We start from the raw sequence: 25,065 nt of genomic DNA on the forward strand, positions 1-25,065 counted from the left end.
TGGAGGGTTTTAAACTGATGAAACAGGCCTATGGAGAATGTAGCATCACACCCCAGAGAGCGGTGTAGCTTACCGACCCGATGCGGCGTGCGGTGGGTGTGCCACCAAACTCAGCTCCCACCAGCACGGCCAAGCCTTGGGAATTCGGTTGTTACAAAAACTCACTGTTTGTAACAATGCTTCAGGCTTTCCCCCGGGTCATTACACGGTTACCTTGCCAGGGCCCAGCCTACCACCCTGCCTGGGCAGTGGTCTTACTGGTGAGCCCCAGACACGGGTGGTTGTCTCAGGTCCCCTCCCCGTTAGCACAGCCAGAGCCGCAGCGGGCTCAGCTGTGTCCTGGTGCTGAGTTCGCCAGAGAAGGAGCTAACTTGGTACCACAACCTCATTTATGTTGGCAATTCTTTTGGTCTTGAGCTGGATTTTACCTGTTTGAAATGGAAAACTCTATACCAATACCCTTTTTGTTCAAGCTACCTGTAGTATTTTACAGAGGGCGAAGAGACCGGCTGTTTGAATTAAATCACATGTTTTCCAGATTCTGCTCAAGAATGATAACCAAGAGCCTTTGCTTAGTTTCTCAGACTCCACAGGGTGACAAAAAGTGATTTTCCGGGGACCCTGAAGCCCCTGAGGGAGCTCAGAGAGGGACCTGGGCTGGTGCTTGCGTGGCACCTGCCCCGTGCTGTGTGGCTGCGTTGGGATGTGCTCCTGGGAGGCTGCAGGGCTGCTGCCCGGCTTCGCGGCCGTAACCTGGGTCTAAGACGTGCGGTGGGGGAGCAGGTGGCCCTGCCTTCCCTTCCAGCTCCCAGGTGTTCTCCTGTGCAGCTCCAGCCACTGCTGGCCAGGCTGTCTGCGACATGCAGGGGTCTCCCTGGAGCAGGACGAGCATCCCTTGCTGCTGTGCCAGGCGCCGTGGGGGCTAATACCCGGCCGCCACACTCCGCTGGGGCCAGTGGCAGTCTGCTGAAAAACAAAGGGTTCCTTAATAGTCGAGATAGGAAGATAAGGCACTGCCGTGCTATTTAAAGCACGGTATTTATGCCTGAACAAAGTTACTCCAATTTTGGAGCAGGGTGTTTGCCCGGAAAGCCAGTATTTACATTCCACCCCAGGGACTGAAGCGCCCTTGCACGCTTTCATGTATCTCCTTTCTTCAAAGTCATATGCCTTACCTACAGCTGCGTTACTGCCTACAATTACAACGTACACCTCCCATCAATCGTTTTGTAGCTTTTCTTGATAAACGGTGGTGGCATGCAGGGAGGCAGACATAAGCTGAGTCTGTACCTCATTACCCCACTCAAATAAAACGCTGTGCGCTTTGGGCCAGCCCCGTGAGTTGGGAAGATGGTGTGCTTTACAGATGGGGAGCAGAGACAAAGAGCGGGTGAGCGCCTTGCCCAGGATCCCACGGGACGCTGGCAGCAGGGAGTATTTCTGTCTAGTGCCCTAACCACTGAACCATCCTGTCTCCTGCTTTCGGGCAAGAGAGTCTGAAAATGCCATTGATTAGAAAGCGCTGGTGAAGAAAGGGAGGGCTGACTAGACTGTACTGGGAGACATGCAAAAATAAACAGACAATAACAGCGTGGTGTAAATTAGCTTTGTGAAGCTTCTTTCTGCTTTAATAATCTAAGACGCTATTCAGAACACACAGGCAAGGAGATGCCTGTTTTAAAAAATAAAAACCCCACACAAGATATGATTTTAACCAGATAAAAATCCCTTTAATTAGTCTGAAATTTTTGCTTATGTTTTATAACAACGTATTTCCATATGTGTGCCAGAAAGTCGGGGAAACATGGAAATCATTGACAGTTTGCAGTGCTCACTGCTGGGATACAGCAGTTTATTTCAATGAGACCTAGATATATTCTGTGCTTGTAGAAAGCATTTGTTTGGTGGTCCCTTTCCTTTGCTTTGTCATCTTCCACCGCACATCTGTTTCGAGATGGAATAACCGAGCCCAGGCTTGAGAATCAGGTTGTTTATATGATGAAATATTCAAATGATTTTTGTTTTTCATAGGTCTGGAGAAGTAATTGTCACCTTGGAGGCACGGGTTACAATAACGAAGCCCTCTTGTTGTCGCGGGTGAGCTTGGGCCACTATGGAAAGCAGTTTTCTCCAGACCAGAGAAGTTTGCACTCCATTGAACTGATGGGGGACAAGGCTTCTCCTGCGGCCGCCTAGCCCCAGGGTGGTCCTGGAGGGAGTTTTGGAGTCTACCATGGGTATTATTAGTTGCAATAAAAATCGCAAAACCTCTTCATTCATGCACGTCCCTGGGAGATGGGCACGAAAGGGTGATGGGGAGGCACGGGGCCCTCTCCTGCCCTGCCGAAGGTGACACGGGAACAGCTTGGCCCCAGCTGCAGAGCTGGGTTCAGGGCAAACACGTACCAGGGAAGGGAACAATCTTGCATATTTTCCATTTAACTAACCACAGGCAGTTTGTTTTTAAGCACTTTGGTTACTGCACTGCGGTGGGAATGGGCTGCATGGCCACGCACCTCCCATGGCCGCCTCCCCGTCTGACACCCCAGCGCACGGCGGGGCTCCGCGGCCGCGGCTCGGCCCTGCCGGGGGAACCACCTTGTGCCCGGCTCGTTGCGGGCCGCGCTGGGGAGCGGCAGGCGCTGAGTGCCTGCTCGCTCTTCCTGAAACCCTGCCTTTAATCTTGAAAGACTAAAGGTATTTTCCCCAAAGCTCTGGTTGCCTCCATGAGGTGTCTGCTTGGCCCCCGCTTGGCTGCTACCCCTGAGGACACCAGCTCCTTTCCACCCCAGCTTCTCCGCGAAGGGGGTGCAGCCTTGACCCCAAGCGCTAATTCCCCACCTGTAAGTTGGGACGATGTTTTCCCTTCAGGTTTTGAAGCTGCTGTGAGGTTTGCACCGACAGTTGGCAGGCTCAGGTGGCACCTCTAGCAACCAGACAATTTGCCAAGGTCTAGGAGCCGCAGAAGAGCGCAGAGAGAACGGGGGGCGATGGGGAGACCCTGCCCAGGGAACCACGGCTCGGGATGCGTGCCTCTCGCCCTGCCTCCCCCCTCCCAGCCCCACGGCCCACGGCGTGCCCCAGGCTGGGCCGAGCAGGGAACACAGGCAAAATATTATAGCAGAGAAACTCCCCACACCGAGGTCCCATGATGGGAACACAAAACAATTTTCTTTTCTTTCTGAATTTCTTTGCTGTCTTTGTTTTCCAAGGTGAGAGTGGGTGGTTGTGTACATGAGCGGACTGGTTTTCACAAAAATCTCTGTACAACTGGGAAAAAGCCAGAGCATCACTTTGCAGAAGAATATTTTTTATTTGCACCTTCTAACATGGCATTTTTCCCACAGCCATGCTGCCCACAGCTTGGTCTGTGGTTCCACTAGAGGAATTGTCGGTAGCTGAGGACACCTCCACCCTCAGGGGCTCCCCCGGAGCACCCTCCATCCCTGTGCAGGGACCCACCCCTGCCAGATGTCCCCTCAGGAGAGCTCTGGGTCTCCCAGCTAATGCCAAGGAGGGTACCCCAGTGCTGAGGCTCCTGCTCTCAGGGTTTATGTGGTCTTGGAAGGGGTGAAACCTTGAGTTTGCAGTCACTTGCTGGCCTGGCTAAGAGGAGAGCTGTGCAAATAAATGCAACATATAGGAAAAGTGAAAAGTGTCAGAATTGGGTATTTCACACTCACTGTAAAACTGAAACCTGATTATTATTATTATTTTTTTTAATATTCACTGGCTTTTTTTTTTCCCATTTAGAAATGAGTTATTTTCAAATAAAGAGATGAAGCTTTGTTTAGAAATGAGTAAAATTAGTCCTATCTTTAAGCAAAGGGGATTTGCAGTGGGAATATCTCGGTCTGCGCAGTGACACCCGTCTGTGTGCACCTCGGTGAGAACTCTGCTCAGCAAAACAGAAAACTGAAGCTGGGCAATGGCATTTGCAGCATCCCCCAAAAAGGATGGTGAAGATGCTTGGCAGATACCCTTGCCAGCTGTTTGCCACATCACGGAAGATGTCCTTTTCTTTCTACACACTCTTAAATGGTGTTTTTGTAATTGTTTATCCTTTGGACAGTTGGGCAGCAGAGGTACTCCATCACTACAGGAATGCTATTCTGCTACTAGTGACTGAGCGTGGTTTGCACTAGTGGCCTGAGTGGTCGGGTTTGCTCAGGATTTGTGCCGATGCTGGGCTTGACAGCAGCTCTGCTCTGCAGTGTGTGACTGCGGAGCCCTGGCCTGCAGTGCCCACCTGATCCATGGCGCTGCTGCTTGGGGGAGACGAGGATGTTTCTGCTGGCTTAAGGAGAGCCAAACAAAGCCCGAAGTCAGATATTAATTACATGTTAATAGTCTTCTTATTTTTCAGAATTACCCACAGGTTTTTTATCTTTCCACCTTTGAAAGATTATTTATTTACCATACTTTTGCAAATCTCGTCACTGTTTCTGCAAGCTCTCTGTTCTTTCCAGCAGTTCCCCTCTTTCCATCACCGTTGTGGCATTATTTAACAGAATTAAAAAAAAGTGGATTTGCTGTCTGCTCAGCGGTAACGATGGTGATGGCTTCAGCCTTGCTCAGCGTTGCGCTGCAGCAAGCCGAGAGCTAGCACAAGTCTAATAAACAGCAGGTCACAACATGCATATAGATTTTTTAAGAATCTGGGTATTGTGGTTTGGGTTTTTTTTTTTTTCAAGTTGGGCTCCTTCTCATGTTTTAGCGGGTGTTTTGGATGAAAGAGCTACAGTAACAAGATAACCAGCCAGATGTAAATGAGCCCTTAATTTCATTTGATCAGAGATGACAAAGATTATTAAATGCCAGGAAAAAGTTTCTCCGCTACTCATTGGAAAACTTACATTTTCTTGAAGGCATCATCTAGGTGATTAATACAGAATGAAAGACAAATCCAGGGTCTTACAGTGTCACGCTGGTAGGTGAAATAGGTGAGCGAACCTGTTCGTTTTCGCACAACTCTGACTTCCAGGAGGTGGCTAAGGAGCTTTCGCAGGCATAAAGCATCCCCTAATGCCAGTGCTTGCACAGGGAGCAAACTGGTAACCAGTTACCATCCAATTCCTGCTTATCAGCACTGGTGCTTACAGATTTTATGGATTATCTGTAACCACCTTTTTTTACTGAATTCATCATTATTTAATGGACTGCCAGAGTCCTGCTGAAATGTTGCTTTGAATGTGCTGTAAACCAATAGCTTGAAACAGGAATGTGTGATGCAAAAGAAAGCCGGGGAGGGGCTTTTTACAAGGGCAGGTGGTGAGGGACAAGGGAGGATGGCTGTAAGGTGAAAGGGGGGAAGTTTGGATTAGATATTGGGAAGAAACTCTGCTCTGTGAGGGCGGCGAGGCGCTGGCACGGGCTGCCCAGAGCAGCTGTGGGTGCCCCATCCCTGGCAGTGCCCAAGGGGCTGGATGGGGCTGGGGGCAACCTGGGCTGGTGGCCGGTGTCCCTGCCCATGGCAGGGGGGTGGGACTGGGTGGTCTTCAAGGTCCCTTCCAACCCAAACTGTTCTGTGGTTCTATGAAAAGCAGCACAAGGGCACTATCCAGGCAGGTGAGCAGTGATAGCTCTTACACGTGGGCTCCTGCGCTGGGGACAAGGGCAGAGCAGCTGAGGTTGCCCGGTGGAAGATTATCAGCTCAATTTGGGAATGACCCAATGGTGTGAATCCCACAGCCCAGATTACACTTGATCTAAGCCCGAGGTCACCAGAGATGCAGTGGAGCCGCATGGGGAAATGAAGATAAATGGAGTTTATCTGTTTCTGATGTGGGCCACACCGAGATAGCTCATTTCACACGTACACCAAGCAGGTGAATTCACTCACCTCTCTATAACCGCCGCCGCCTCCCGGTGCTTTTGACCATAACACCGACTAAATTAATTCTCATTCTTTACAAACAAGAAGTGCTAACCTTTTATTTCCAAATAATGCCTTCAGTGCACAGCGGCCTCACACTGGAGATGGGGTTCCCTCCTGGGTAGTTCAATTTCTGTGGGCATTGTCACCATCTAGTGGCACCTCGCTGCTGGCTGGTGGGGGCAGCTGCTGCGTTGTCCTCCCTGGCGTTTGCCCACGGTCACTCCTTTCTCCCACCTGCCAGTACTGAAGTGACCAGTTTGGCAGTTAAAAGCCTGCAGGTGCGATGGCAGCTTTATCTGGCAGCTTTACCCCTGCCCCTGCTAGGGAGCGACTCAGCCTGGCTGGCCAAGGAGGAGTTCCACGGTAAGGTGCCTCTGGGGGGCTGGGGGAGGGGGGGTCTCCGTGCAGGAGGAACAGTTGTGGGAGAGTTTTGTGCTCGGGAAGGTTCAGCTTATTGCGAAGTGGAAATGCTGTGAGTTGTGACCAGCCAAAATAATCTCTGACAATAGCACAGCAGGGGTGGGTGGGTGGGTGTGTTAATTGTACAGCTGTGATTATGTTATTTAGTGGTTTGCTGCACAAAGGAAACGCACAGTGAAGACACCCCCTACTTACTGCTCAGGTCTCTGTGCCATCCCCTCTGGCACAAAACATCGACTTCTCGTGATCAAAGACCAGCTCTCACTTTCCTGTCTAATGCTAAAAAATTCAAGATGAGCAATGCTGTGGGTTCATCCTGGGTTTCTTCCCCCTTGCTGTATCCTCGACAGCCCTTAGTGGGTTTCTGTGATGTCCCGCGGGTGGGTGACGTGTTCACAGCTGCTCCTGTGCTGGAGGGTGACACCACTGACTGCATGACAGTGCCCTGATTTTTACAGGGTTGTTTCCATGCAGGAAAGCAACCAATGGACCCATAAATCAAAGCAGTAATTTCCCTTGCCAAGGCTGAGAAGGGACAATAAGCAGGATGAGGGTTGTGGCACTCTGCCTAGTATTGTGGGTTTCTCAGAAATGATTTTCAGCACTGTAGATCCTACTCACTTTACATAATAATGTAACTTTTAGGCGTTTCTTCCCCATGTGCAGCTTTGGTTTGAGTTTTCTTTGGTTGTGAGTCACGGGTGGCCCGCAGTGTGTGCATCGAGAAGGAATAGGGCGATCAGCTCTGTTGCAAAAGCAAAGCCTGGGCTGGTCAGGCCAGCTGGCTCTGCCTCTCCCACAGACACCGGGCAAAGCCCCAGGGAACCCAGCTGCTTGCAAGGTGCCCTCTGGCTCCATCGCTTGGGCCGAACTCTGTAACTTCTCCTCCTCCCAGCGTCTGTCCGTGCAGCTGAAGGACTGAAAGGTCTCAGCTCCGGGAAGGCAAGAAGCGACGTGGTCAGGTCCCCTCCACGGGGAGAGCATCATCCCCGTGTGAAATGCTGTCGAGGGGCCCGTGTGCTACCCTGCTCCAGCCTAAAACAGCCTTGTGACCTCAAATAGCGCCGCTGCTCGCGTCTTGTCTGTAGCACTGGAAACTTCATGGGGCTTTGCAGTCTCTTATTTTTAAATTGAAAAGATACCTTCCCCTGCCCGTCTGCCTCTCCAGTTAGCAAGTGCCCTGTGAGCAGGGGAGAGAGGGCAAACAAGGAGCCGTTCTAAGAAAAATGAAGGTAACCACATCTGAAAAAAACCAAGAGCATAACCCTCACAAAGAACAGAAAACGAAAACTACTACTTTTAGACCAATTACGCTAACTGTTGGGCTTTTTTTGTTTTTTCTTAATTTTTTGAAATCTGTCATTACTGCTTGTCTGGAGCTTGGAGCTAATGAAGCATAGTGAAATAGCAAACGGATAGCTTCCTTGAGGTACCTACTAGCTCCTTCTATGAGAACTTGATCCAAACTACTGAAAGAATTGTGTGAGTTCTGGTCAAAACTTGAATTAAGTTATAAGAGCTGAGCTATTGTGAATTTTATGCTGTATTGTATATATGACCTACAGGACAGAGAGCTGGAACCTATGATTTCTTTTTTTTTTTTTTTTTTTTTTTTTTAATTATTAGATGTGATTGTAGTAGCATATCTATCTCTATGGAGCAGCAATACATTTCTGGCATTAGCGTATCTTTAACGGTGAGGGGAAAAGTACAGGGATTCATAAAACTGTTACTGAGGAAGGTAAATAATTCTGTAAAGATCTTTTATAGGGGAGAGTTACTGGTGTCTCCCTGGGGCCAGGGTCAGATAAGTGGTTAGCAGTTTGTCTTAATGGGCCAAAACACTAAATGCCAGGTCTTTCCCCCAGGGTATACATACAGTTTCTCTTCAGCCAGAGTGGGGTGTATGCAAACACAGCAAAATTGTTGGCCTCGACTAACTTTATATTGTGCTGTCAACGCTGAGGCTTTGCAGCATGTTAGGTGGAACCCTGTGAAATCAGTGATAAAGCTGTTGGCTTCACCAGGGCCACCTCCTGCCCCCTCTCCTCGCCTGGGAAAGGTGCTGTGCATCAGCGTGGGGAGGGGACGGGACCCATGCCCGGGCAGCACACGCACATGGACCTGGAAAACAGGGGAGGGCCGTTGCCGTGGTGTTTGGGAGGAATGTGCATCTTAACACCATTGATAGCACATTCATATTTATTTGCCTTGAAATCTCAGCTTCAAAGGCAGAGCTCGCCGTTCGTTTTCCCTTCGTTGTCGCACTTTAAAAAAAGCGTCTGTATTCAGGAAACCTACTTTTGGGGCATTGCCAATCACAATATTTAGCAAGCTGAGCCCTGATTAAAAGGCAGCAAATGGAGGTCGGTTTATCTACAGGTAGGCTCCTCCGCGCCAGGGGTGTCGGGGCATGGAAGGGGGAACTCGTGCTCGCCGAGCAGGCGGGGGGTATTGATCCTCAGTGGCAGCTTTGTTCCTGTAAGGTCCAAATCCACCTACAGGTTGGCTTAAATAGCTCCTAATGAGCTGGGCTCCGATACCTACCCCTTGCACTGTTCCTCACCGAATGCCAAGTGCCAACAAGGGTTGGTGGGGCTCTCTGGACCTTGCAGAAGAGGTTCCCTTAGTCTGTTCACACAGCAGAGGATTCTTAAAGCCAAAATGTAATTAACTTATTGGTATTTCACCAGGATGCTGTGGTCAACTCTTGTGAGAGGTCATGAGGTCTCCACTGACCACAGGAACTTGGTTTCACATCTTATGGCAGGTATGGTAAGCCTTCAGTTAATGCCTCTGCACAATGCGTCAGGCTTTGATCTCTCGCTGTAGCAATCGTTTACGCCCAGCATAATAAACCATGTTTAGTGCATGGGGAAAAATCCACTTACCTTTTCTGCTGACTGTCCAAAAGATGAATTGGACACCTACTCAGATACTTGCTTCCAAGCTTCTGATTCTTCTCGCTGGTGTGTTTTTTGTGTTGACCTATAGAGAAACCATGACTTAAAATTTTGCCTTCCCTCCCCAAGAGAAAGGCGAAGAGGTATAATCTTTTTAGCCAGGTGTTCTGTAGAATCTGTTTTTTTATATCTTTTGTGAAGGGAAGTTTGGGGCTTTGGCTTGGTTTTAGTTGACATCTTATTACTGCAGAGCTGTGGTACATCTCCTGGAGAGCTGGAGCATGACGGGCTTGGTTAGGACTTGCACAAATGGGTAATGGACCTAAACCCATTAAATGCAAGTTCTGACAGCACGGGTCAAACTCATATGTGTCAGTCTTTGGGTTCCTCCTTTCTCATTCCCCTAATTGGGCTCATTTTCTATTTAGAAATAATTGGCAGAATTTTATGATGTGAAAACAAAAATAAGACAACTCCCGCTGAGATCTGCGAAGGCAAAATGTTTTCATGTGCTTTGGAGTTCATGTAACAAACCTTTCTGTCAAAAGATGTGTTAAGAGTTGTGTTTTGCTGTGGCCTGCTTTCAGCTGGCCGCTGGGAGTACAAGGGGCTGCTCTCTGCCACTGGGTGACAGAAATATGACTTTTAAGTTTGGATCACGTAAAACAACATGTGTAATGGTGCCCTGTGGATCAGTCGGGACTGAGCAAAAAAAACCAAGGGCAGAAAAAACATGATCCATTCTCCCCATTGATTTCTGAAAGTTCAAAAAATAAGGAAAATCATTCAAATGTTCTTCTTTGTCGTGTTTTTAAAGAGCTTTCTTGCTACAGCATTTGTGAATGGGGGATGACGACAACGACCCCCTCCATTGTCCCCCCAGTGCTTGGAGACAGAATTTTCATACTGACCAATTCTCTGCTCATCAGTTAAGCTGCAGTCCAGCCTTTTGCCAAATGTTTGTTTAAAAATAATCTGCATGGGCTTGATCTCTTTTAAAGAAGACTTCCCAGCAATTTACTGGGAAATTAAAAAAGAGGGGAGGGAGGAAAGAAAGTGGGCTGCTTGGACTGCAGCCATCCTGGATGGGATCATCACCTGGGCTGCTGCAAGACTGGGCACAGGTCCGTGGTGCTTGGTCCTGCACTGGGGCAGGGCTTGGGCATGTCTGCACTGGACATCCAAGCGTGTCTGAAAGCAGGCAGCTGTCTCCTCTGGTTGCTCTTGCTCCAAGGCAGGAGCGAGCTGTGCCACAGCCGTGCACGGGCCGGCGTGCCCTGTGGCGGGGGGTGCGTGCCCCCGGGTGCCAGACCCGCTGCATGCTCCCCAGTCTGTCCCCGGGAGGAGGCACAAGGCAGGAGCCTGAGTCGGCTTCTGTCAATCCTCTGCACAGTGTTCCTTGTTCCACACTGTCCGCTAAATCGGTTCTGTGGATGATTTATTTCTGAGCAATTTATGGGTGCCTTTGGATTGTAAATCCACGTTGTTTCCCACTGGGAGAACACGTTACATGACACACTCCTGCCCCCTCTTTAGGAGTAGGTATTTCTGGGTTTCAGTGTCTGGTATAAAGCTCAGCATGATGAGCTGAAAATGCGTTCTGCTCTTATCCTGAAACACGGGAACACAATTTGCTGTCTCGGTGACTATTCCCAGTGGTGGACTTAAGCATTTAGGCTTGGCATTTCATGGGGACTTAATGGAGCGAGCTCCCCACAATGGAAATACTCCCCTTATGCATCCCTGCTAGAATCAGTCCAAGGGATAAGGCTGGGTAATTCCTTGAGGGTCCTCTAAAAACTCTGTCCAAAACATTTGGATTAAGCCAAGGCAAATGGCTGTGAAACTGATGGAACAAAATTAGGTTAGCGATGGAAATAGCAGTTCACATAGCTTGGGAGAAGTGGGGAAACAGTCACCAGTTACTCCACGGGCTGGGCTAGGCAATGCATTGGATATGCCTTAGCTGGTGGTGTTACCTCTGTCGGAGCGAAATTGGCTGCTTTGCCGAAGTCTGGAGCAATACTCTTCACACTTTAAGGGGGACTTAAGTGAAATGCAGACCCTGCGCTGACTCTGTCTGACCGTGAATTGCAGAGGGAATTGCTAGAGAGCCCTTATAGCTAAAGATTTATATCACATGAAGAGAGGCATCCAGAGACTTTGGCCACTTCTGATGTCCAGTTCACACCCTCGAGAGTCCCTCTGACACGCAAGTATTGGAGGGAACTGTAGAATTTAATAGAACTACAAAGTTTCTGCTGGTTTTATAACCATCACATGAATAAGGATCATTGAGTCCTATAGAATTCAACAGGATTTGTCAGGGGAGAATATAAACAAAACTCCACGTTTTTGTATCACTTTATATAAGCCTTGTAATGTTTTTATAGCTCAGCACCGCTTTCATCCCCGTCGCACAAGGGTTTCTTACAACCAGTGTTCTGGCAGCCAGGCAGTGACTGGCTGAGGCATGAGTTTATGGAGTTGTTGCCCCTCTGTCTGCGCCCTGTTGGAGCTGCCCGTGCATTTGCACTTTCAGATCTCTGATGCTGGCGGCACAGCAGCGGCTGCTGTCAGAGGGATCAGCTCTTAGCTGAGGGAAGAGGAGAAAAGCTTGTGGGGTATTTTGTCAGGTCTAGATCCAACTTCAAACTGCAGTAGCTTTGACGATGGCTTGGCATTGCTCTCGCTCTGCACAGATATGTCAACTACCAGGTTTGTTTTTATCCTATGAGGAAGCAAACTGTTTAATGAATGAAACCAGATGCTCAGGATTGTGCTGAAAGACCTACAGTCACTTTGTAAAGAACTCAAGCCAGAAACCTTGGAAAAAAGGCGCATAAAAACATTCATGGAATTTATTCTTGGCAATTAAAGGTAAATATGCATTATGCAGATATTCTCTTTTAACTGCACTATACTCATTCCTTGCATTTCCACACAATCCATGTGGTGTGGGACTCCAGCACGGTCTATCTGTTCCTCATCATCCTGTGTAACTCACTGTGGGATGCTGAGGGCTGGGATAATTCCCTGAATGATTTCTTCACAGAACAGGACCCAGAAACACAAGTATTTGGGAGAAGAGCAGATCCTCTGACACGAGGTAAAGCAAGTGCAAGTTAATTCTTGAAATGATCCAGGCCAATATAAAAGCTTGCACAAGCAGCTGGTTCCAGTTTGGACAATTCCCATTGACCTGAGTGGTTTCTCCAACGGGACCCACATGGATTAGTCAGTATAGACTGCCTGTCATCCACCATGCAGCCAGCATGTGTTGCAACATGTTATTCCATGAAACAAGCTAGTTAAGGCTTCCTGAGAGCTACTGAAATGCTACTAAACTGAAAAATAAAATGCCTTGTTAAAAATGGATTGAACCAGAAGACATCGTGCAACTTCACTGTACAGCCCAAATAAAATTTTAACTTCTTTGATACTTGTTGTATTAATACCAATCAGATGACAACTCTGTTGTAACCCAGGTGAGAGGCCAGTTCGGTTTTTCTCTTTTAATACCTGAAGTTCATGATTAAATTCTCCCCAAGAGTCCTAATTTCACCTTAATACAGCCAGTACCTGCTATTAGTGTGTGCTGTGGTGACAGACTTGACAGTTGGCCAAGGCGTGGTGCCACCAGCCCAGGTCAGCAAACAGGCAGCGGTGGCAGCTGGGATGGAGGTAGGATGGGCAAACACAGCGGCTGCCATTCCCATGACACGTGGGGACCAGCACAATAAATGGGAGAGCCAGAATTTTCCAGGTGAATCTGAAATGAAATTAAATCATTTGTGTTTGCTTTAATATAGGGATGTCTGATATTATCTGTCTACAGCATTAGTCTGTGCTGCTGCCTTTGAAGCTAATAATTGGCATTGGGGTGGCGTGTTAGTTTCCATGTTAGGCATGATTTTGGAATGAATCTCAGTTATCCAGACAAATGGGCATTTTCATGGTATTACCCACTACCACATGATGTTACGTATTCCTCATCAGTGGCTGTGTTCAGGTTTGGGCATCACTGGGGTTTGGAGTTTTTCCTTGGCTAATTAAAAGTTGTGAGAAGGGCAAAAATTTTTGGGGTGTTGGAGAAGAAAGGTTAAACCAGCCAAATACAGCAAGCTTAGCCAAAGCGATGCTTAAGGTGGTCACGGCTTACGATGCTGAAGGGGTTCAGCATTTGGGATGCCACCATTATTCATTAGCACAGTGTGTGGAGCAGCAGTTAAGGGTGGGGAGAAGCAAACTACAGATGAAATAACAGGATGTGCCCTTGGAAACGAGATCTTGAAAACTACATTGCTATGAATCTCAGGGAGGTTTGCTAGAGAGTAATCCCAGTGGGAGAAAGGCAGGCTGGAGGAGCCCAGGAGCTCTTCACAGGCTTTGGTTCTTTGGTTTTGGGTGTAACTGTTGACTCTATTGCAATGGGCTTACATTAGGTATGAGCTGGATCTGGTTTGTGCAATGGCTTGAGTTTTCTGGATTATGAGTTCTTAGATGATGGCCACAAAAGAATTTTAATTAGGAAAGTAAGAAAGGTTCTGCTGGAAGGCGGGCAAACCATGATAATTATTGGTAGTGAGAAAGTCAGCAAAGAGCAAGTAACCAGGAATTTATAGAGGTCTTATTGAGAATTGCCTAAATGTAATTTTTAAGGATACCTGTGAAAGAATCTTTCATAAGGAAAATGGCTTAAAATGACAGTAATGTCCACTGCTACGCTTTATCCAGTGTTCAGCTGTACTTACAAGCTTTAAGGAACACACTGACGAGGATCAAAGTAGCTGTGTGGCAGGATCAGGATCTCAGGAACAACCCACCAGGGGATGCCGATTCTGTGCTGGTGTCTGTGGAAGCTCCCAGGCTCTGGCAAGGTGACAGAGATGCAGAAGAAAGCTCGTCTGTCTCACTAGGCAGCAGATCCAAAATCCTTTCACAAATCGGGCGAACTGCACAGTTTAAAAACAATTCTGTAGGAGCCTGTATTTCCTAATGCATGTCTCGAAAGCCAATACTGAAACATCAGAACAAAATGACCCTTTACATTTTTCTTTAGGAAATAGTGGGTAGCTTTGCTCCCCTCTCCAAGATCCTGAATACCAAGTAACCTGGCAAGGAGATCGTCACCGTGCCAGCATAACACACCCCTGGAGCTGTACTTTGAGCTGAGACTGATGGCCAACCTCACGTGAAAATTCTTTTGGAGAAGCAAAGTGATTTTCTTTGGCAAACCCAGCTTCCCACTTGTGTCTGTAAAACCAGACCTGCACAAGTTCTCCTCTGCCACTTCTGTGCATGAGAGTAGGGTCCAAAAGTGTCCCTCTGCTGTTACTTTAACTTTTTTTCATAAGTGGTCAGTTGATAGGATAGGCAGAACTGCCACGTACACAGTTGAAGGCTGGTATGAGCATGTGATACCTTTACTGGACAGGGAATAACACCCACTGCTTGACCTAGAAGACATGCCTGGGCTCAGCAACACGCACACCTACGGTCTTCTCATGGGAATAGTTCTTCCATTGTACATAAGGGCACTTCATGGCTTTTGTGGTATCGCGTGTTTCCAACCTGCGGAAGTACCTCCGTAGAAATGTCTAAAAAGATCATACCCTTCTTGTTCAAAATGCCTTACTCTGGCCCTGCCTGAGCTTTGAGTAAGACTGTTGGAGCAGTGGAAATGGGTTGGTTGCACTTCTAGGGTGTATTCAGAAGATCAAATCTGATTTTCTTAGACTGTGTGACCTTGTTCTGCTCCCTGCTACGGTTACCTCTCTGTATATCAGCAAATGAGCTTGCTACTGAAGGCATAGGAGGGTTGTGTCTGTAAGAACAAAACCAGTATTTGCAGCAGATCTCTTCCTGAGAGGATCCTGGCTCTGACACAGCTGCTGCACAGCCTCACGTTAACTGCTCAGGGCCAGATTGCCAAAGTATTTAAGTGCTGGTAACCTTTGAAAGGCTGGTCTCTAACCTCTTGATCTTGTACTCATAATGAAACGGGAGGGATAGCAGGAACTTGCACTTTCTGATGTGGATTTTGCTAATTAGTCCAAATGTTTCTATAACACATATGGATGTTTAAGGCCATGTGCACCATCTATGCAAACTGCTTGCTTGTAACGGAGCAAACAGCATTGGGTAGACCACAGTGCTAACAGCAGCAGACTGCTGACTTGGGAGAACGTAAAAGGTCCCTCACTGTGCCCAGTGCATCTGGGAAGCAGGTTTTGTGATGGTGCAACTGGGTATTTTACTTATGTCTAGCAGCTGCAAAAGCAGCAGTGGTAGGGGATCACAATGGAGAGTATCTCACGCTGCCACTGCTCGGAGGGGTATGGGGTACCCGTGCCTATCACTTGGAGCTGCAAAGCCCTTCTCTTTCCTGGCTGTCATGTGCGATTTTGGCATCGAGGGGCAAAGGGGCAGCCCAGGAGGTGGTGGTGGAGTTGATACTTTGTGCCACCCTTGGGCATGAACCATGGAGCCCTGGCTTTGCCCAGGGCAGAGACCCGGTGAAGCCGGTGTTATCCCACTGACGGATGCTGCAAAGATCAAACCAAAGCAAGTCCCTCTGCAGCGGTGCCCGGTTCTTGGCCCTGTACTTTTTCCTATGTGAGCCTTTCACACACACTGAGGAGTTGAACCACTTGGCCCCTGTCAGTGCCATGCTGGTAGGTGCTACCTTTAGAAAGAAGGTAAATGGCTTACCAGAAGTCATACGATGAGCTGGTAGCTCTTGACATTTATTACGAAGCGCATGACTCATCAGAAAAGGGCAACGAGACCTACATCCTATCAGTGCAGAAAGCAGGTGATGCAGTGGCTATGTCCCAGCTGGTGAACATGTGCCAAGTACCACAAGCAGACCCTGGCAATGCCAGGAAACCCAGCAGAAGCTTTTATTACAACAGCAGTAATTTGCAATGGATTTGGGATGTCTGGTTGCGGTTCAAGCCCATGTACCCACCGCCAGGAGTACTCTGGCTGTTGCAAGGTATAGATGCAGAGATGACAAGAGATGGGTGGGGTGGGGTGGGGTGTGAAAGACAGTGAAAAAGGAGCTCTTGTCATCTTCCTGCTAGCACGCATGTTTTGAGTCGGGTGAAGCAGCTGTAGCCTGACACACAGCCATGATTCTGTAAAGACTGGTTTTGTCCAGCTCTGCTTAAATATTTCTTGATCAAATTGAATGGAAACTGCTCATTAGCTCCTACAGCCTGCAAAGACCATGTACCATTTAAGTTTCAATTAAGATCTCTAATCTGACTAAGGTAGTATAAAAAGGCCTCAGCAATTCACAAGCTAGTTTAAAGGGAGACACGGATTTGTTTTATGAATAAGGTATGTGGTAGATGTCACAGACCTGAAAACACAGTTGATCTGTGAAGCTTTTTTGCCATTTCATTAGAGATTATATTACTGTTAAGCACAGAAAAGCAGATAACTCCTCTAAGTAGTTAATTTGAATTTACAGAAGCAAAAGGAAGAGTAGGAGGAAGATGTAGAGCAAGTGCTTCAGGAAGATGCCAGGCACATGTTCAAAGAACTGCAGGGTTGGGTTTTACCAGTGTCAGAAGTAGCTGCATGCACTTCAGGTTTTGGTATGGCATTAATGTTGCTCCTAAGAGAGGAAAACTTAAAAAAAACAGGCAAATAAGTAACCCTCTGTGGTGCTGCTGTGCAATACGGAGGCACCTTGCCAGAGCTGGTTGGTGTCCCTGTGCAGGAGCCGTCCCTCCATACCGGGCTGTGTCTGTCCCAGCCTGGCTCGCCCCATCGCCACTCCTGCTTGGAAATAGCTGAGGCCAGCAAAGAGCTAGAGGGAGAAATTGCTTTCGTGTCCTTTCTAGTACAGTGAAGGAGGAGGATTTTATGATTGATTTCCCTTATTTCAGAGGTATTAGAGGATGTTTGTGAGTCTCTATGAGATTGGGGAAATTTGGGAGGCTGCCATTAAATAATTTTTGTTTTTTTTTCTGAGAGGCTGAACAAAAGGGCCTTTAAATCTTGTGGGACTGTCACTGACCCAGAATAAAACAACCAACTCTACTATAATGGCAAGGGTACGGGCAAGCAGTGCTTCAGCTTTGCTGCTCGACCTCCTCCAGCCCTGCCAGCACCGGCTGCTTGCTTGGTCACAGAGCAGGGTTTGGATCCAGTGACGCTGCCACCCAGCTCACGCCGCTGGGGCTGGCAGCTTGGCCAAAGGTGAGCTTCGCCCATGCAACAATTGTGTTCAGGGGCTGGAGAGATCTGAGGTTTTTAAGGGAACTCTGCATGGACAGTGCTGCCTTTTTTGAAGAAACCCAGTGAGCAGCCATCTTTTAAACGAATTATTTCTGCTTAGTCAGGCTTAAAAACCAACTAACACAAACCAAAAAAACCCCAAACAAAAAACCCCCAACACGCCAACCAAAAAAAACCCCAACACCAAACCAAAAAACCTCAACTCATTGCCCTAAAGCTAAAAGCTTTTAGTCTCTTTAAGAGGACACCATTCCTGAAAACAGTTGTGAACGTGACTTTCGCCCCAGCCTGCCGTACAGCACAGCACAGCACACTGCAATAGCTGCTTCCACCATGTGCTCCTTGCCCACGCGAAGAGTGTGATTCCTCTTTCAAGAAGACAGTGTGGCATCATTTCTCCTGTGGCCTGCTTGGGTCTGAGAGGCTCCAGAGCTCTGCGCCTTGGCTTTGATGCTTTCCTGGTTGTACGGCTCGGAGAAGTTTTGGGATAGATTTTGGGTGGGTCTTGCCAGCTGTTCAGCTGCTTGGTCTCATGCCGGGCTGTGCTTGTGGCTTAGTGTCTGGCTTAATGACTGCTGAGTGTGGGCAGAGGTGTGAGGAGTCGGGGCTGGAGATGTGGCAGAGCCAGCTCCATAGCTTGAGGCTTTGAGCTGGATGGAAAGGATAGTGGGATGGGAGGAACAGGGCAGCCTCCGCTTCACTGGGCCGCTCCAGAAGAGCTCATTTCAGCCCAAGGAACTAAAAGAAAGAGAAAGGAAGACCTAAACTAGGTCAAACTTTGATTTAAAGAAGAAGCCTTGTGTGTGATCTGTACCAGGAACGTTCACAACCTGTTTCCACTTTGGGGTTTAAACGGTAACGTATGTGCACTGCACATGTTCGTGGCCAGCCACTGCTGCAGATGATCTGTGAGAGCCTGTGAACAGGGCACCTTCCAGGAAGGCTAGGGCATGAGGGCTGGTGTTGGTGCCCATCTCCAAAGCTAGGCTCAGGAGGTGCCTTTTCCACAATAATATGAAGAAAAAAGAAAAGTGAATTTAGTCTTTCTCCCCCCTGGTTGCCCTGCACGCTGCAGACTCGAACAAGGAAGAGCTTGCAACCTGGGAAACACCATCCATGGCTTTGGAAGTGATGAACGTTGAGTTTTACTCTTAGGGGAATTTCTAACTTGTCATCTCTGAATTATGAGGTTAAACTCACAGCAGCTACGGGGATACCCGTCAAATGTGGGCAGCTGGCAGTGCAAATCCTACTGGTCCTAAAATGGGAACAAATTAATTTAACTCATGCCTCCATCTATGAAGAACTTATTGAGGGAGAGCTGTGACAACCGATCTCCTCAAGGGATGCAGGAGAGCTAAAACCAAGTGATATTTTTCTCCCCAGAGTGTTAATTGGCAGGATATATGGTGCTGCCCATAATTTATGATAGCTCTGCTCATTTTTTTTTATGGCTGCTCTTAATCACCTTCTTCCACTTCATATTTCAAATCTTCTTGCTGAAGTCCTGAAATTGATTTATAAGGGGACAAGACCTAATAAAATCTGGTGACATAAAAATATCAGCGGGCAATCACAAGTTCTGGGAGTTGTTCTTGCTTCATCCCACTTCACACTCCACTGGAGGTCTGGTTTTGCCTGCTTTAAAGCATTTCCTATAACTCGGAAACAAAGGCAGACTGAGACTTTTTTTTTCTTTTTTTTTTTTCTTCCTGCTGTGACAAATCTTAGGCTGGGACATGTGTGGTGGTGGAAACCAGGGAGAGGACTGCTGGAGCTGCAGGGGGAAGCTCTGAACTGGGTGGGAGGGAAAGGAGCCAGGCAACAGCGCTGCTGGAGGCACATCTGTTGAGAGATGTGGCCTGCAGGTGAAGACAGTTGAGCAATATTCTGCTCCACAAGTGGTGGGTGTTTGTGGATGTGGAGCCAGCCAGGCCATGCCAGGCTGTAATGTGGTTGATGTATTTAAAACCTTGCAGCTGACTCGGAGAGTGATGCTGAAGGCACCCTGCTGTACAGCCCTCTGGGGAGCACCAGCTGCTGCTGGAAACAGGCAGCACATTCACGGGAACATACAGAAGGAAAAAGAAACCCTCTCTGAGTTCACGAGCAGCCTACCAACACCTCCCCAAACTTGCAGTTTTATGGGGACGCCAAGCTTTTCACCAGGAGATGAGATTTCTGCAAGGGAAGACACCTGAGGCAGAAGAAAGTAAGGCTCCTGAAGACCAAGCCAGGCAATATCCCCTGTTCCTCACCGAGCGGGCAACTGTCACGGCTGGAGTCATCTCTGGTGGAAAGAGGAAAGGTGTGATCCCAGCCTGGGCCAAAAGGATAGAGACAGCCAGCCTTTTGGAGAGGGAGAGACACCATCGCAGCAGAGATGGAGGGGCTATCAAAATATGAATGCAAATGGGATATTTAGGGCTTTCAGGTTGGCAGCTGATGAGCCCCTTAATGTCTTGCCAGAAACAATGCTCTTAATGTTAAAAGAAAAGCTGCAGGCCATGAAAAGCGAGAAAGAGGAATTCAGGGCTTTCAGGGATAAACTTAAAGAAAAGTAGGAGTAGGTGTGTAGGGAAACGAGAGATAAAATCTTCAGTTCTTTCAGGGAAAAGGGCAACCGTTTGGGGGCTGAAAGCGAGTAGAACTGTTCATCTTATTACTGAAGGAGCAGGGCATTAAATGTTTTAGGAAGAATCTGGGGGTGTCTTCCAGGTTTCAGGTAAGGTCTCAGCAAGCTGCAGAATTTGAAACAGCCAAGGGAAGAGTTGGGTCCTGTCCCCAAGAGCTAACCCCTCAAGGTGGCTGGAGGCACGTCTTGCAGAGCAGCTTTCCTTCTCAGGGTGCCAAGGCTGAGCACTGCCTGCAGCGAAGGAAAATGCTGATCCATTCTTCTCCCTGTGCCTTGCGCTTGGAGAAGGTGTTTCTTGGAGTAGTAGGTGGGCTACAACAATCCTGAGTAGATGTAACTGCCTCGGTGGAGGTTGAAAGTATCCTGCAATAGAGGACAGCATGTGGGAGCCTGAAAAACAATGCAGTTATAGGTAAATATGGGAACTTGTTTGGACAGATTAAAGCTCAACACAAGCACTTTGTCTGCACCTAATGAGGTTTTGGGATCAAAAGAGCCCTGGGCTGTGCCCTCAGCACAGTTTTACTTCTTCAAGTAACACTGCCCAGCCTGGCCATGGATTCAGGTCTGAGCAAATGTCTCAAGGTGGCAGCTGGATTTGCACCCCTCTGATATCCACCCCAAAACACACTGGAGCCTGCCCTCCTATGTAGTCACTCTCTGCCCTGACCTTCTTGGTTTGTTTTTTGTGCTGTTAGGTGCTCTGGAGCATGTTGCTTGTCCCATTGGGATTTTTTTATTTTTTATTTTTAATAAGCTTTTGAGGAAGAGCTTCTTTGCCAGCACTTAGCAACGAGTGCCATGGTTCTCCATCCCTTGTTGCTGTGACATAATATGGTCTCAAGCCCATCAGCACGGGAGAGGCTGCTGGCTCCACGGCATCTCCCTGCCCACCTCCTCCCCAGCCTGGATGGGAAACTGCATAACTCGTTCTGCGTCCAAGTGACAAATGCAGCAGCAAGCGTATTGGCACAAGACATGTTCCTTTTTTTTCTTTAATGGTTATTCCCACATCCTCCTTCAGTCCTTGCCCTTCAAACCCACTTCCAGTAATTAAAATGGTAATCCCAGTGTCTGCTGGTTGGTTGCTGCTTTTCTTACTTTGCCCTTATAAATCCTACGCAGCCCTGAGGCTTTGATCCGCATGTATGTGCTGCCCCTGGATAATGGTCCCAGACCATCTTTGATTAACACGCTCTTAAAAAAATCTTTGGTTTTCTTCAGATTTAAGCATTGGTGCCTTCTGTGCTATTTAGTTCCTAGCTACTAGTTAGTCTGGTTATAGAATAGTTAAATTTATTTAGTTCTTAGATATTTAGTGATTCTAGTTTTGCCAGGTGTATTTTTTTGTATGCTTGCATGGAAGAGTGTGTAGATGTGAATGCAAGCCTTGCTACTATATTTGGGAAATTTGGTTTGGTTTTTTTTGCGGGGTCTGGGTTCATGTCGCTCCTAAGCCCGTCCACACGGAGGGCTGTGCTGGCAGCCTGGGGCTGTCGGACGTGGCTGCCTGCGCAGCCTCGCTGGTGGCCATCCTCGAGACTACAGACCCTCAAGCCTTTCTGAATATTGTTGATCCTGCTCAGGGAACTCGATATATGAAATATCAGCATCACTAGATGGCACGTGCGAGCTGCTCTTGCCTGACTAGCAGAGATTAAGCCAGGCAGTGAGGTTTCTTCCCTCAGCATTAATTTTTTTTTTTTTTTTTTTTTTTATACTTCTGTGGCTGCTTCTGCTGTCGGAGTAGATACAACACACCCAGACCTGCCCTGTAGCCCCATTAAATATTGTTCTGCTTTCTGGCGTGGCTCTGCCACCTCCTGCTCCTGCTCTCTCCATCGTAGGGATGGAGCAGGGTAGGGCAGGTACTCTCCCTTCTTTTGCAAGCACTAAACATAAGCCCAAGAAATACCATATAATAAATAAAACAAATGCTTTATCTTTATAAGGATTTTCTTTTAGCATATCTTATGAATTCTGTTTTTGTATAAATAACTGCCTCCAAAAATATTGGCGAGTGAAGTCTAAAAGTGCAGAATAGCAGTGGTCTAACGGGCGGTGGCGGCAGGGGACAGGGTGGTGGCTGTCCCACTGCGTGGCCCTCAGCAGCTGGTCCCCTTCCTCTGGGACATCTGTCCCTCCGCTGTCACTACAGGGGTGATGTGCATCAGAGTTATGGCCTGAAGTGGCTGAAACCAAGTGTCAAAAGTGCTCCAAAACTGCCCCCAGGCTGGTGTTAACATCTGCTGCTCAATGGGACCTCTGCCGCGTCCGCTGAGAGGAGCTATTCTGTTTATTAGGTGCCTTGTTCAGGGCTTGGTGTGGTGAACTCATGGAGGAATTCCTGTCACTAGAGCTTTCAATCAAAGTTTAAAACCAAAGATCAAAAAGAGGCTTTTGGACAGACAGAAATAAACTCCTTTGATCAAAAAAGAATAGAAATTGGTAGCGCTAATTATAATCAATGAAATAGACTGATGAGTACGTGCACGTGTGTGTATGGAGTCAGTGTTTATTGTCAGCTTCTGCCTTATTCTTTCACAATAATCTAACTGTATTTCCACACTGTGACTGATGTTTCTCAGGGCTGAGAGGAAAATTGCCCTTTCCTTCTCTTAGGTGGAGTAGATCAAAGAGCAGAATTTCTTCCAAAAAAGAAACCCACATCCTTACAGGATGCTCTGCAGGCAGCTCTTACTGTCCTGCGTGCTGGACTTAATCCAGGCTGGATGCAGAAAGGGAAACAAATCTCTGCCGAGCTCTCTCTCAAGGCCAGCATCCCCGGGAGATGGGCTGCTCCCAGCCTCAGCACGAAGTGCCAGACATCGGGTAATGCTTTGGCTTGTGTTCGGGAAAAAATGTCTGCTCCAAACTCCGTTGGGATCCACGAAAAGGCTGCCCTGAGCTCAGCTTAGTGTAGTGAAGCTTCTGAACTATTTTCTCATCTACATCTGAGCAAGGAGGTGGAGGTTTTGCTCTGATCTTCCCTCCAACATGGAAGGGAAGCCCTCCTCACCTCTCCCACATAGACCTAATATGCAAAATCTTTTGCGCCATCATTTTGCAGCATTTGCACCTTGCACCTGCCTTTATTTTTATATAAACACCAAACCAGAAATTTTAAGGATTCTTGGCTTGAGCCACCCACTGATCCACCCTGCAAGGCTCGGTGGGGTGACCCCAAGGCAACCAGCAACACTCATCACCAGCTCTAGAAAATATTTCTTTAAGAATGAATCCTTTTTTCAGGTGCTTTCATAAACATAAAGCAGGCTGGAAAGGAAAGCTCCCAGCCAGCACTTTGCGTGCGATCCTTGGCTGGAAGGTGTGAATTGTAATGACCATAAAAAGCCCCTTTCAGAGGAGCCTGGAGCAGATGTGGGGACAGACTTTTTCAGCAACGTGGCACAGCCTGCTCCCCCGACAGCAGGATCTGTGCCCTCTGAGGAATACCCCTTTGCAGCTGAGCCATCTTCTTTCATCTTCCAGAAAAAAACAACACCCACCCTCTTCCCCAGAGCAGCCCCCAGCCTCAATTGCGAATGGCAATTTGTCTTGTGCTAATGCAGTTCTGTTCCTGCAAGGGATGGGGTTACAAGTGCACTTGATACCCAGCTTTAATCTGATGCCAGGAGTTGCTCAAAGGACTGTGAAAGGTCTTTTTGCTTGCAGGCTCCTGACCATGTAATCCTTCCCCTCGAGTTTCTAGTATTACATCCCTACTATTCTTGCCGGTCAGTTGTTGGCCAGTCCTAATATTTTGAGTTTTTTGAAGAGAAAAACCCGTGTGTTGCGGAATTGAAATGAACTCTGGCTATTCCTGTATAACACCCAGGGCGGGTCTAAAGCTTTGGGGAGTTGAGGAGGACCCACTGGGCATCTCTGGTCCCCTCTGTGTGTGCTTTGCTTCTCTGCAGGGCTCTGTGGGAAGAAAACTGAAAAATGCAACTCATTGGTACAGGCTGTTCTTTCCTGAACCAGAGATATTCCTTGCTGCCTTAGGAAGAAGTAGCTCAAATGGCAAAGCTGTATATAAAATAATATATACTCCAATAGAAACCCTGTGCACACCCTTCTATATGGGTGTACCTCTTATTTAGGACACCCAGTAATTTAATGAATGCTGCTTATTACACTAAACAGGTAAAATTATTCTGCTGTCTAAGTCTGATGGTAGTTCCCACCATCCTCTTCAGTGCTAATCACAGTCATGTCCACTCAGCAACAGCAGGGACAATTTGTGACAATGCTTAGAGAAGATCTCATTTATATACTCAGTTTTATCTGAAGGAATTTAAAGACCTGAAGTCTAAACCTATGTGTCCTGTTCTAGAGGATACTGAAACTACAGCTGCATTTAAAGCTGGGGATGTGCACCCATAACCCAGCCACATTTACATTTGATCTCATGCATTTGGTTTAACTGCACAGAAGAAACAGAAAAAATATAACACGTTTTTTTTTTAAATAAAACAAAACTAAAAACATGTGCTCATCAGCCACAGTGTATTTGCAGGATTATTCAGTCAGGCATCCTAAATATGACTTGATTAAATAATCACTTAAATAGAGCTGAACCACTTGCAAATTTTATTTTTTTTGCAAATGTCAATCCAGCATGAATATTTTGCTGCCAAGCCCCTGTTTGCTTCCAGCAGTGTTCTAGTGCTTAAACTTCATTTGCAAAGATGACAAAAACAAGCATCCTCTTAGCTCCAGCAGTTCTTGTTTGCCAAGGTGGATTTTCCTCGAACATTTTACATGGCTGTAAAACCTGCTGCTGTGCCAACAGCGGCAGTCAGCGGCGAGCCTTGGCAGATTCTTCCTTCCCTGAATCTCTCATCCATCACCGCAGCTCCCTGGTAAATGCCCCATGGATGAGCCACGATTGCAGTTTTGATATCTGCTGATTGAATGTATGAGGGCTGGTTTCTCTTGAGCCAGTTTTCAACGTTGGATGCCAGATATCTTAA

Source organism: Falco punctatus, assembly GCF_963210335.1.
Source record: "Falco punctatus genome assembly, chromosome: 8".
In the NCBI taxonomy this organism is placed as follows: domain Eukaryota; kingdom Metazoa; phylum Chordata; class Aves; order Falconiformes; family Falconidae; genus Falco; species Falco punctatus.